Raw genomic sequence first — 14,631 nt, forward strand, 5'->3', positions numbered from 1 at the left:
AAAACTAATGTGCTTGGGTGCAATTAGTATTGATTGGTGAGGGGTCTGGAACATGGGGCATATGAGGAGAGGCTGAAGGAGCTGGGAATGTTCAGCCTGGAGAAGAGGAGGCTCAGGGGAGACCTTATTGCTCTCTATAACTTCCTGAAGGGAGGTTGTAGTGAGCTGGGGGTCGGCCTCTTCTCTCGTGTCATTAGAGATAGGACCAGAGGGAATGGTTTCAAGCTACGGCAGGGGAGATTCAGGCTGGACATTGGGAAGTATTACTTTTCAGAAAGGGTGGTCAGGCACTGGAATGGACTGCCAAGGGAGTTGGTGGAGTCACCGACCCTGGGGGTGTTCAAGGAAAGACTGGATGTTGTGTTGAGGGACGTGGTTTAGTGGGAGCTATTGGGAATAGGTGAACAGTTGGACTGGATGATCTTTTAGGTCTTTTCTAACCTTGGTGATTCTATGATTATAGTTCTACTGCATGGATGTTAAATATCTGATTATAATATATTACAGAATATACTCTATCTTTAACAAATATCTATTTTATTCTTTCTCTAGCCTTACTCTATGTTTCTTTGCAGAGGATGCTGTACAGGCTGGTTTAAATCCTATTGTTTGCTTGAACAGAGCATGAGGCAGTTAGTAAGTGCAGTTCTTAAATTAACCAGAGCAGGAATGTAGTTGTGGGCTTCTCCTTGCAGAGAGAAATACATCTGAATAATTACTCTTACATGCCAGAAAGCTAGCTTTTTTTCAACATAGTCAGAACTGCTTGGTGCTGGTTGCTTCACAGATTTGTTTGGTTTTTAATGAGGGAAGGATGGGGGTTGCAGTAAGGCACTGGAGATCAGGGAGAGGGACCCCAGGAATTTGGCATCTCTTTCACACAGTGATTTGCTATAAGATCCTGTTCCAAATAAAAAAATTTCCTTTACAGCCCCAGGCTGTGACAACGTATCCAGATAATGATGTGTAAGCAATAGTGCATACATTAAATTACATTTGAATTAATGATGAGGAAATACAGGAGTAATAACACATTACAGTTTTGGACAGGTGTTCAAATACAGGTTAGAGCTGCATAAGTCTTATATCTTATGATAGAGAAGACTTTTCTCATTAGATTTTGTGCACATTGTCTTCCAGTTTTTGAGTTAAAATAATACAATATTTGCAACTTTTTCCTCTTAGCAACTCTGCTGCTAAATGTCTATTCAGATGTTACTTTTATCACCTAGCGGAGGAAGTGGCAAGTTTGAACTCTATATTCAAAAAGCAAATGTCTTTTGGATTTCTTACAGGCATTTAATTATACAATCAGGGATCCTTTGGGCAGTAACTGTTCCCTTCAGGTCTGTTCTGTGAACTGCTGTCCTGTTTTTGTTTGAGCGTGTTAGTTTCGTTTTTATTTGCTTATGTGTTTGGCATTGTAAAAAATGATGTCTGTTTCCTTTCCTTCAAACTCAGGAAATGCTTAGTATGTACTCTTTAATTTGTTCTTTTACCTCTCACCAAAACAAACAAATGAACGAAAAACATGACCATGAGAATAAAACATCTTAAATATTGGTGAAGGGACATCTTACCACAATTTATTGTCACATAGTTATAATGGTTTCTTATAGCTGCATCTTAATGGTATGGAATTTAGATGGCAAATTCACCTTGTTTTCTGCAATGGCAGTTAGGTAGCTTGTCAAATTTCTCCATCCTGTGTGTGTGTGTGTGTGTAGATATATATACATACATAAATACTGGTCATAGCAAACTTACTGACTAATTTTAATCTACATCTAATGCTGGTTTTACTGAATTCTATTGCACCAGTCTCTGTGTTTATATGATAAAAAGTGCTCATGGCTTCTTATAAAGAGGCTATATCCCATAAAAGCCAGGTACTCCTTCAGATTCCTTTACTTCCCCGTCTTCCCCCCCCCCCCCCCCCCCCACTTTATTTTATTTGTAAAGAAGGGGGAAAAATTGGAAAAATGAGTCTTTCAGATCTCAGTAAGTCATCAAAATTTTCCTTACTGATCTTGCGCAGGATTCACAGCTAAGAGAGAGATTATCAAGTAAACAGCCGCTTATATTTCTCACTAAGGGCTGTGTTTTGCTGTTTCTTCACAAATGTCCCTTCACCAATATTTAAGATGTTTTATTCTCATGGTCATGTTTTTCGTTCATTTGTTTGTTTTGGTGAGAGGGACTTCTTAGAATAGCTTGACTCTTACACTGTTTTTAGTGGGAATACAAGTTGCATTACTATGTTTCAAATTACAAAGTACTTTTGTCATTACAGCACATATTGTTTCAGTATAGCCAAGCAGTCAGTCTTCCAAACTGCTCATGATATCCAGAGGCTTCTTATGATTTACATTTAAGTAACTGTGTGGAAATGAAAAATAAAAATAAAAATAGAACAGTATATATACGTCAAATATATACGTCAAATTGGGTTTGGACACAGTCTGAAGCAATTTGGATTACTTCAGTTAATAAAAAGAACACTCGTGAAGACTGATGTGGTATAAGGGTATTAATTTGAAGTGGAGATTATAACTTTATTTTGACATACACTGAATGTTAGCTAGAAATATCACAGGGAAAAAAAAGAGTTCTGGGATGACAGCATGCAGTCTAAGGGCTTGCCTGAAGCATTCAACAGCGAATTCCAGATTCTAACATCCGTCCAAAAAAAGGCAAGGTGGATTTATCGTTAAGGCACTGCATGGTTATTTTCAGTTCTTTGTTTAGTTCTGCTGCTAATGAACTAAAAATGAAATAGAGTTATAGAGGGACAGAAGAATGTTTATTTTCAAGGGCTTGTTCTGGATTATCACTTTCTCTTTCCTTCCTTTTTATTTTATTTATTTATTTTTTTTCCCCCAGAGTAACTCTAACACTCCTCTTCCTATAAAAGCGCATGCCAAGCACAGCTCTGCCCTTTTCATATCTTTTTAAACTCCTGCCTGGGAAGCCAGAACAGTCAGGGCCACCCAAATATGTCATCAAGGGACTTGCCTTTCTTCTGAAGATTTTCTCTAAAACTGTGTGTATGCAGTAGCATTCCGTATGGTAATACTGAATAGCTTAAAAATCCATTGAGAGATGATTTGGCAAGAAGATGGCTGAACACACTTCTCTTCCAGGCCAGGATCTGTTTGCTCTCTGCATTATGAACCATTTAGAGGATGTACAGGTTGTAGCTGAGTGTTCAAGGCTTTGCCCAATAGCCCATCAGACACAGACCTTTGGTTGATGAAATTCCCCTAAAGGCAATGTAGCTGTACTGAGTTAGACTGATTTAGAAATGGGCCATATAGATTCAGTAGTTTTAGTTAGAGTTAAAATAAGGGAATTATACAATGAGGGACTATGTAAAGAAGAATGAATAAGTATTTGCAGTGTGGAAGAGTGGAAGCTTTTTACGGTTTGTAGAATGTGGTACCAAAAAGATTTATCAAGGAAAAAAAAAAAGAAAAAAGAAAAAGAAAAGGTAGGGGAGGTGTGTGAGAAATCAATTTTTCTTACTAGAAGCCACTTATTTGGTGTGATTTCTTGTCTACACTCTGTAAAGACTTCATATTTTCTTACCTTTTTGTTTTAAAGGATAAATGTATTAAAACCATAAATGCTTTGGAAATATGATTAGGAAATGTCTGTTAAAAAAAATAATAGACTTCATATATCTAATTGGTCTCTTTGAGTTACTTTAGTGAGGTAGTTAATTGAGAAGTGGTTTCTGTTGTTTAATTTATGAGAACAAAAAGAACAACATGAGATGAATTATTTCAGTATTACTGATCTGCTTTTTCTTCTTTTCAGATTACTTATTTTTTTTGGCCACAGGAAAAAAAAATAAGATAGAAATGCATAACCAATTATCTAGGAATGCTTACATTTCTAGATCGTACAGGATAAGATAAAAGTGCAAGAGACTAAATTAAAAGAAAAAAAAAAAAAAGCTGAAGTCAATTTATTGCCTGTTATTAATTCAGTCTTGTTCCTCTTGTAGGCCTTTTTTCACCTTTGATTTGTCTTCCATCCATGCAGCCACATATTCAGCCACCCTGCATAACATCCTAATAATTGCTGTGAGTTATTCCAGAAATACATTTTTTCTGACACATGCTGCCTCAGGCTTCTCCTGAAAACATCTTTCTCTGTGTTAGGGTGATCACTTAGTGTCTATCATTCTTTTCTGTCCTTCCAGTCTTTCTCATTGCCTTTTGACTATTTTCCATGCAGCTGCTCTCATTGTCTGCTCTTAAATTCATCTCCATTTGGGAAAAAGCTTCAAGTTTGTAATACATCAGTCCATTTCCACTTCACTGCCATCTTTTGTTTGCAACAGCAAATCTCACTGCTTGCAAAAAGCAAGGAATCACATGTGATTCACTGATATAATATTTGTCAACTTTTTTTCTTGGAACATTTGCCTGATAGATCTTTTCCCTGAGGCAAATGTAAACCCCATGTGTGTGAGATCAGAGGGAAGCAAATGCAATCACAAATTGGAAGAATAATTTGCAGATGGAATGTATTAATTATAGAAGGAATTTAGGTTGAGTTTTAAGCATAATCTTTCCTGGATATAAAGATCAATTCTTTCACACTTAAGTGCTTCAGAACTGATCTACTAAAAAGATCCCTAGAACACAAAGAGGCAAAGCTTGGCTATTCATTAAATTAGCGATTAGGCAAAGTATATATTGGCATGTTATGTCAGGAAGTTAAACAAACAAACAAACAAAAAGAAAACTAAAAAAAAAACCCAAAAACTAATGAGGTCTCCTCTTCATATGTGAAAATGAAATGTCACAAAAGCTGAAAAGAAATATTACTGTTGCAAATATTTGAAACCACATTTCTGTTCTTGCAGTCGCAGGAATCACAACTTTGTGCATTTCAGCAAACATGTGGCAATGTATTCATAGGAAAAGTTAAATCCTACTGTCAGTGTCATCTATACTCTCATGTACAACATGATGTACTGGGAACAAGAAGGATAGGCTGGATAAGTAGCTTTCTTTGTTTACAGTAATTAACCAAATGATTTAAACTACATCTGAATATTAGTGGGGTGGTTGCTTGTACAGTAGTACAGCACACTGAACAAACTCTGAGCCTGAACACTGAAGAATGTTGGAGAAAAATCTATTCAGTCTTTGCTGCCTTTGTGCAGGATGAAAAAATGATTCCCTTTGACAGAACTAAAGGTGGGTGTGTATCTGGCTTTCACTCAGCGAGAAAAGCAAAGTCTTAAAAATATATATATATTCTGTTACTTTGGTTCTGTGCTTTGGTTTTTTTTTTTTAATAAGTGTTTTTTCCTCGTTATTTATGATCTTTTTCATGTTTTGCATAGTAGACAGTATGTAAGCATTTCATAAAACAAAGACCTTTCTTCTAAGAGCAAATAAATAAGCAAGGCTTCCGGAAGCTGGGATAAAAATGGAAAGAATGGAAAGACAGGGGGTCTAAATGTCATATCCATGTTAGTCTGATAAGAGACTAGAGTGCAGCTGGACTTAGCTTTCTCTGTCAAGCTTTCTCAGTAGAGCCTGGACATACGTACTAAAGATTACCCATATGGTGAAATAGGGAAAGATAGGTCCCTTCAAGTGGGATAAGAAAAACCAAGCTCTGTAAGACAGAGCAAAATACATAAAGTCGATACTAAGTTACTTCTGAAGTGCTCTCTAAAATTTTCCACCTGATTTAAGACTCTAGGCAGACATTTCTTTCATTTGATTTCAAGAATCCACTTCTGCAGGTAACTATGAACACTCCATTTTCTTAAATGTATCTTTTATATAAAGTTTTCTATTGGCTAAAGAGTTGCACAGAGAGCAGAAGCACTCGGTTGTGTCCAATATCATTTAGGGCAGACTTGGAAGCCCCAGCTCAAGGGGTACTGAAGTTTTGCTGAAGTTGAGCTATTGATTAGATTAGATTCTTAAATAAAGGGATTTTTTTTTTTTTTTTTAAAAAAAGTGTAATTAATTTGTCCATCTTTCGTTAGACAACAATTTCTTGAATTCTTCCTCTTGAAACAGAGAAATTCCATCTACCTACAGTTAGCACGTCTCCCCTTTCATCCATGCTCCTTCCTTTATCTGTCAGTATGCTAGTCCGGGGGTTACATTTTTGACAGTTGCCTTGTGCTAATAACAAAGTCAGGAAGGGAGTTAAAATCACAGAGTTGTGGTTGTCATGAATGCTAATGGCAGCAATGCAATGGTTTCATAGGATGTAGTTATTGTCATGGGATTTGCTTCAACATCCGTGAAGGAGCCAAAGTTTGTGTGTTCATTGTTAGCTTTCGAAACTTCTAAAATTTCTAAAACTTTTATTGGTAGAAATAAACCATGAAATAAAGTACTAACAGAATAAAAGGTGAATGAATTTGTTTTGGGTAAATGAAAATAAAATAAAGAGCTAATTGTGCAAAATGTTGTTTGTAATTAAGCATATATAATACTTGGTTCGGTAGCTATTGTTGCATTAAAAGGGTTCTTTTAGGCATGACTGCCTTGTCCCATCTTCTGAATTTATGGAAATGCATAAAGAATTTTTTTTTTTTTTGTAGGAATTTTCTTTCATTTTAATTTTTCCCTGCGCCGTAAAGAATAGCCTTTCCAAGGTTCCTTGTTGTTGTGATATTTTATCAAATTGAAAAAGAAATATTTAATAGGGAGAAAAATTGCCTATAGAAAAAGTGAAATTATTGCAGTCTGTTACAACCAATTATAAAACTGAGCTATCATTTCAGGAATGGTCCTGTTTGTAATTTGACACATTAAATCATCATGATAGTTCTAGAAAAGCCCTGCAGGCATACTTAAAATACTTAAATATAATAGCAATTAAAATGAAATAAAATCAACAGAACCTGAGGTCAGTATCATCATATTTCCATTTCTCTGAATTATTTACAGAGCAACTGCTTCATTTTTCTGCATGAAAGATTTAATTTTAACTACTTAGATAACTATGTTTACTACTCTGGAGTTCTTGGTAGTTGCTGTCTATACTCTCTTAAAAATCAACAAGATCATTTCAGTTTTAGTTCTGCTAACTAAGCTTCAGCCTGAACCTAGTGCTTACAATACCTAGACCAGATTCAATAGAGCATAAAATAATGTCTTAAAAATGCAATGTCTGAATACAGTTCTCTTTGGAATTAAAGAAGAGTATGTAAAGGATCTGAAGCTGATTGTCAATGGTTTACGGGCTGGTTTGGCCTGGTTCCATGACCAGCAGGGCGGAGGGATCTGTGGATCCGCACCTCCGAGAAAGGGGAAACAGGGGACCCCAAAATACTTGAAAACAACAGCAATAATCTGAGATGGAACAAATGATTTACTAAATATAGTATTAGTAAAAAATACAATGAGAGAGAGAGAGAGTCTGTCTGGATGGTAGGTAGACCTCACCACAATGCTGAGGTGAGAAGTGCAGTCCAGTTGAGTGACTGAAGAAAAGCAGATGGTGAAGCGCAGACAGCGAAGAGCAGGAGAAGAAGAAGGATCAGGTGACCTTGCACAGAGTTCTATCTCCTTGCTGACCACAAAGCCTCCTAGGGAAATGTAGTTCTTCTCCGTTGGACGAACATTTGGCAGAAGTCATACCCCCCTCCCCCCCACCCCCCCCCCAGTGCATTGCATGATGTTATGGTGTGGAATACTGGTGACCAAAAATCATAAAACCATGACACTGATCTAGTTCTTCTCAGCAGATGAGCTTTGGAGAGAAGGACCTGGGAGTCCTGGTGGACAGCTGGTTGATTATCAGCCAGCAGTGTGCTCTTGTGGCCAAAAAGACCAGTGATATCCTGAGATGCATTAAAAAGAGCATGGCCAGCAGGTCAAGGGAGGTGATCCTCCCCCTCTACTCTGCCCTGGTGAGGCCATATTCATTTAGACTTACTGTGTCCAGTTCTAGGCTTCCCAGTTCAAAAAAGACAGGGATCCCCTAGAAGGAGTCCAGCGAGGAGCCACAAGTATGATAAAGGGCCTGGAGCATCTCCTATATGAGAGAAGGCTGAGTAACCTGGATCTATTCAGCCTGGGGAAAAGAAGACTGAAAGGTGATCTGATAAATATTTATAAATATCTGAATGGAGATAGGGAATGAATGAATGAGATCAGGCTCTTCTCAGCGGTGTGCAGCGGTAGGACAAGGAGTAGTGGCCTAAAACTTGAACATAAGAAGTTCTGTACTAACATGTGGAAGAACTTCTTTACAGTTAGGGTGATGGAGCACTGGAGCAGGTTACCCACAGAGGTTGTGGAGTCTCCTTCTATGAAGATATTTGACACCTGTCTGGATGCCTACCTGTATGACCTGCTGTAGGTTACCTGCTTTAGCAGTGGGGTTGGACTCAATCATCTCTAGAGGTCCCTTCCAACCGCTGTGATTCTGTGTAATACTCTGACATAAGTATGATGTACTTTCATACTTCTTGCATTCACTAAATAATGACAACTTACTGGAAATATTTTGGAGAAGCATTTATCCTCGTGGACAACTTCATATTCTCTCTTACTCCAGGGACTTGTTAATTTGTGAGACACATTATCAGAAAAGAAGCATCTACAGACTTCATTCAGATAATTGTTTCCCCACTTCACAGACAGTCCCACTGAGGATGTGAAGTTCTGAAAAAAAAGATGGGCTTTTGTATGTAGATTTTAGGGCAAAAATAGGGTCTTGGCACAGGGAACAGCATTGATGTGGGAATGCTGGAGTAAAACAGCTGGGTCAGGCCTGGTGGTCCTGCTCAGTTGCATTCTTTCATAGCTGCTCCTTACTGATAATGTGTTTGCTCATTCAGACTTTTTCTGTATTATGTGGAAATGAAAGGAAATGTACGTAGCTTGCTCTAAAAGTAGTGCCTCCTATTTATTTCCATGGGAATGACAGCAGATTCAAAGACCACAATAACATAGTAGTTCATAGAGCAATTTCTCAGCTACAAAATGCTGTTTTTCAACATAGTCACTACTGTTAGCTATGTATTTTCACCAGTGATGAACAAGAACCTGCATGCTGTACTCGTAAAAAATCTGTATCAGTGGAGGTGATCTGCTGTCACAACTGCTGAAAAGCATAACCCAATGCAGTTCTGACATCCACTGTTTGATCTTCATAAGCATTCAGCAAGTACTGATGAATGTCAATGGATGCAGTTCTTTCCTTGTGCAGAAATTCAGTGACACACCCTTGCTTCATAGACACTTCTATACCAGATGCCATTTTGTCAGACTGCCCCTCTACTGATATCTGTCACATGGCAATCAAGTGTAATGGAATATTGGTGGGATGGCTCAATTTTTTCTACTGCCATGCCACCAACATCCATGCCTGATGCTGTGGGCCAACATAATAAAATAGGATGTGTCAGCGCTCAGTTGAGTTAGAGAACTATCTGTTTCTTGTAGCATCAGAATAGTTCTACCTTACTGTGTTCAGTAGGCATCTTATATACCATTCACTTACAAACAAGAAATTCCTGTCCCTCTAGGTTCCACTAATTAGTTAATTGGCCTAGCTTCTCCCAGACAACAGTGATAAAGGATGAAAGGTTCTCAAGTGTGACAAGGTTAACAAAGCATACAGAAGAACTCCTGTTTACCATTAGATACAAACAGACATCATTTGCTCTCTATCTTACACTCCAGTCTCCCAAGGTTTCACAGTGATAAGGTCTTCCAAAGAGGCTGGTAAACTCACTCACAGTTACATCTTCCCCCACAAGGAGGCATTACTTTCAGAGGAGCCATCCTACATTCAGTTGAATGGGTATTGATAAAGAAATTACTCTTGTCGTGTCTTTTCCTCTGCAGTTGCTCTTTTTATGTTTAAACATGGACGTACCTCTCACAACCTTATAAAAGAATTATTATTTTTTTAAAATGCATAGATTTTGTAATATGTCTCACGTAAGCCTTTATGTAGGCTTCACTGTGAGCTTTTTTTTAACTCTCCTTTTATTCTATGACTTGGAATAGAGAGAGAAAGAAGTAACATACTTTCAAGTGTCTTTAAAAAAAGCACAATACTTTACAACTACTTTTTAAAGTGTGAATGTGTGTGAAGATATGCAGACAAAATAAAGATATATTCATCAAATATATATGACTGTATTCCTATTTTATTTGAGATATGCATAATCACTATGTTGAAGCAGAAAAAAATTCAACTATAAACCATATTTTTAGATTCTTTCCAGCTTCTGGTGGGAAAATTAATTTATGTTGGCTTACAAATTGACAGATATACCCTGAAGCTGCAGGAAATATGGTTCATCAAAGTTTAAGGAAAGCTAGCTAAACTATGCCTGAGTTTAAATCATTAAAAATATTACTCTAAAATGGATTGACTTGTCAAATTTTGCTGTGCCCCTGCTTCAAAATGTCACAAAACTTCTTTCATATAAACTGAGCTATCTAAGACGTAATACACAAATTGTATCAGTAAAGTAAAGTCAAATAAATCAAATTTAATATTTTTCTTTTCTCTCCACTAGTTTTATTTTAAGTTACTGGATTCAGTGGGAATACATTTAGGCCACAACCCAACAAACCACTTAAACACATTTTTTATTTCACTTTAAATTACATTTGTCACATACGACTTGCCTACTATTTGATTTACTTAAGCTGTGTGATCAAGATTCGAGAGTTAAAATCAAAGTTTGAAATAAACTGTTGTTGGAATCAGTAGATTTTGAAAGTAAGTGTACTTCTGAGCATCACAGTCAGCACTGTGTTTCAGCCAGGAATTTGAGATGTACAAGCCTGGAGTTGGGGAACTAGAAGACCTTGAGACACTGCCTGACATGCAGAGGTACCAAATAGCAAAGAAGACACGGAAAGCTGGTTGGGAAAAATCTTTGTTGGATGTTGGTGTTAGTCAGAGAATGTCTTGAGTTGGAAGAAAACTTAAAAATTATCAGTTTGAACTTGCTTACCACGGGCGAGGACATCTTCCACTATACCAAGCTGACCAAAGCCCCATCCATCCTGGCCTTGAGCACAACCAGGGATGGGCCATCCACACATTCTCTGGCAGCCTGGTCCAGTGCCTCACCATCCACTTGGTTAAGAACTTCTTCCTCATGTCCAATTTAAATCTCCCCTTTTTAAGTTTAAAGTTATTACTCTTTGTACTATCACAGTGGCAAAGAGTCTCTCCCATTTTTTTGTAGGCTCCCTTTAAGTATAGGTAAGCTGTTATAAGACCTCCTTAGAGTCTTCTCTAGGATAAACAGCCTCTCTGTAGAAGAATGTGATTTTAACAGTTAATGGACTGAAGTGGATCAGGTAACTACTAAAAAGCTGATTCTTTTACCGGCATTAGTCTTCATACAGTATGCACAGGAGGAAGAAGTAAGGCCATAAAAATATGTTAATTTTCAAAGGCTTTAGAGATTCCAGCCTAGCACACATGATTTTATCCTGTCATTTATGCTAAGATGCTATCAGTACTATTTATCATAGGATTTCTGACAAAATTTACAAATGTGATTGGTATAAAATGATTCAAATACTACATAAAATAATCAGATATTTTTCACGAACAGTAATAGAACTTGCTACTCTTTAAGGATGCCTTTCTGACAGTGTGACTTCAGGACTTTTGAAAAGTGAGGTTTTCTAGATACTTCATGAAAGCCACGCTGACCCCATTATTTAGAGGAAAAATCCAAAGCATCTCTATATAGAAAAAACTTTGAATGCAGTCTTGCATAGTATTCTTGTACTATTTCTTGATCTTGGAAGCCTATTTCAGGGTTTCCTAATCCTTAATTTTCTGGGAAATTTTATCTACCACATAGATCTGGGAAGGAAAAGTGAGAGTTGCCTTAGCCCCTTACAGCTGCAAGTTTGCAGTATTAGTGAGTGGAGGAAACCAGAGCAGTATCACCAGTACATGAAAGAACTGAGGTACAGTTCTGTTTCAGATTCAGGAATAACAGTGATCTAGTCTGGAAATGTTTAGCATACACAACTCAGTGGACAGAATATGCATAACTTCCTTGTAGAATGAGAAGTGCTTTTGTGGCCATTGTTCATGATGATTTGCATATTCAGCCTGCCTTTGAAAAGCAGAGTCATAGTCAAGGCAGTGTGCTATTCTGGGTCATTGCTTGACATGTATTCTCCGTCTTTTTGGAGAAATAACAGTGTTTAACTGTTTTCACAAGGCTATTCTCTGGTAAAGTAGTGTCAACTTCAGAATGTCAACTTTGATGCCTATCTCAGCTTGCAAGTATGATGTTAAATGTCCACACAGTTGTCTGACCTTATATATGTGTTTTTTCTTCAGCTTTTTTCCTAGGTTATTACTCTTCCAGCAGCTAAATTCACTCACTGCTAGTCTTTCACTCACTTGTAACTACCTTTATCTTCCAAACAGCTGATTTATCACCAGTGTGAGACTCTTGATTTACACAAGGTATATTCATCTTTTTCCAGACACTACACAGCCAGGCTTGTGCTGTTTTTTATATAAACTGGATGTCACTCTATGTTGCATGAATATGAACCTTTTGGTGAACCTTTCATAATACAAACCATTATGATGACCTTATCTAAAGATGCCCTTTAGCTTCATATTGAAGGTTAAAGGTGTGGTAAAAGAGCATGTATGTATTGAATAGGATTCTGTCTTTCGTTCATTTTATGTTCCGGCTTGCTCCATGTAATACAGTGAGAAACTGTCAAAACAGTTGACCTGGAAAAAAACATTACTTTGTCAGAATGTGATCATGATTAGTATCATTCAATTACAGAACAATGTCAGTGATGCCTAATAGCTTTCTGATATTTGAATTAACATTCATGGCAACAAGAAAAGGCTCAAAAACATTTGGCTTCCCAGGGCTGTCACTTTGACATGTGTTTCATTCAGAAAGAGACTGACCTTACACGCTGTTGTTCTGCAAGGCATAGGTGATTGGCTGTGTCTATGTGGATACAGAGGTAAATTGATTTAGGTGTCTCCCTTCTTAAGATTTGAATAGGAGAAGGAGAAAAGAAGAGGACACAGTCCGCTGGAGGACTAAGTGTCAGGATGTTAAACAACAAGGGTTCTATGGCTGCTTGCAGCTGTGGTAGCTATGACTTGGGGTAATAATTGCAAGCCCCAGTAGCAACATAGAACACATTAGGAACAGAGAGGTCTGGAACATCCATTAATGGCAAAACTGATTGTTATTTATTGGAAGAATGGTAGCAGGAAATGTTTTTGTAAACAGTTTTCCAAGAACTAGTAGCAAGTAGCTAACTGCAAGAGAAGCAGTGTGTTTTTGTTGTTCGTAGATTTTTGCAGATGTCCTTTTATTATTTATTTATTTATTTATTTATTTATAAAGCTAAAATAGAGCAGAGGGTGGATCCTTTTTGAGTAAAGTGATTCTCTCCATCCCTACCTAGAGAAAAAACTGACCAGGAAGGGATTTAAAAGGACCCATTAAATGAGACTGAATTTCACATTTGATTTCATCTGTGCCATGATGTGCAGGTGGAGTTTCACACTGACATCTTAGATAAATGCCTTGTATGTACCTGACATTGGGTGTGGTAGTATTATTATGTTTTATTCTCATTAGATCCAGAAAAATGAGAATTGCCCTTCTCTTTGTGATGTCTGAAACTCCAGATCTCAGATACCAGCATCAGAAGGCACTGAATGACTAAACTTGCTCATTTTGCAAAATGGCTCCTATTGTTATCAAGTGACATTATCACTAGTTTAACTTGAATAATGTGAAACCTGCATTCAAACGTCCCTCTGGTAGCCATTAGTAGAGAAAATCATAACTTCTTCAAGGTTAAAAGTTCAAACTGTGATGACTGTATCTTTTAACCCTGTTAACTGACTTTTACCCTGATCTCTGTAAGCCTGTTAGCTTCATCATGTTGAAGAGATTGTGACATCTTCCAAAGCACCTGGAGGGATGCATTTCAGTTCAGTTCATTTGTTCTGGGATAGCAATATCACCCGTCTGCGTCTAGCCTTTTTGTGCTTAAGTAATTATAATATTTCTAAGGTTATAGTCCTTTTTATTTTCTTTTGCACTAGTACAGTAGTATTTCAACAATATATTTTTATATTTTATTTTTTATTTTTATTTTGTGAGAGGGAAATAAACAACTTGGCTAGGATGAAAAGCAAGAAAATGCAGAAGATAAGGAGTTGCTGTGTTGTTTAAATAGAATTTTACAGGAGAGATGTGGGAATAGCTTATGAAAAAAAGAATGGATGTTCTAATACACATCTTTTGCAGGTTTTGACTTGTACGAGTTGCAAATTTTTCTTTGTTATTTACTAATCTTAACATCAATAACAACAAAAAAATTAACCTTCTGTCTTATCACCGTGAACATCCAATTCATCACAGGCTATTACTGAATATATAATAGACAACTACATGCCATAATAAATATGCTGTAGCAGTAATGGCAGCTTTAGTTTTGCCGTTAAATCAAAAGAACCCACTAGTATTGCTATTTCAAAAAGGATGTATTTAATAAGACTTTGTGTTGAATTAGTGACTTTGGAGTATTTAACTTGTTTGTGTAAAAGCTGCATTTAAGGGATGCGTAGTGTTATTTCAGGAATGGC

Source organism: Tetrao urogallus (assembly GCF_951394365.1).
Source record: "Tetrao urogallus genome assembly, chromosome: 4".
NCBI classification, from domain to species: Eukaryota; Metazoa; Chordata; class Aves; order Galliformes; family Phasianidae; genus Tetrao; species Tetrao urogallus.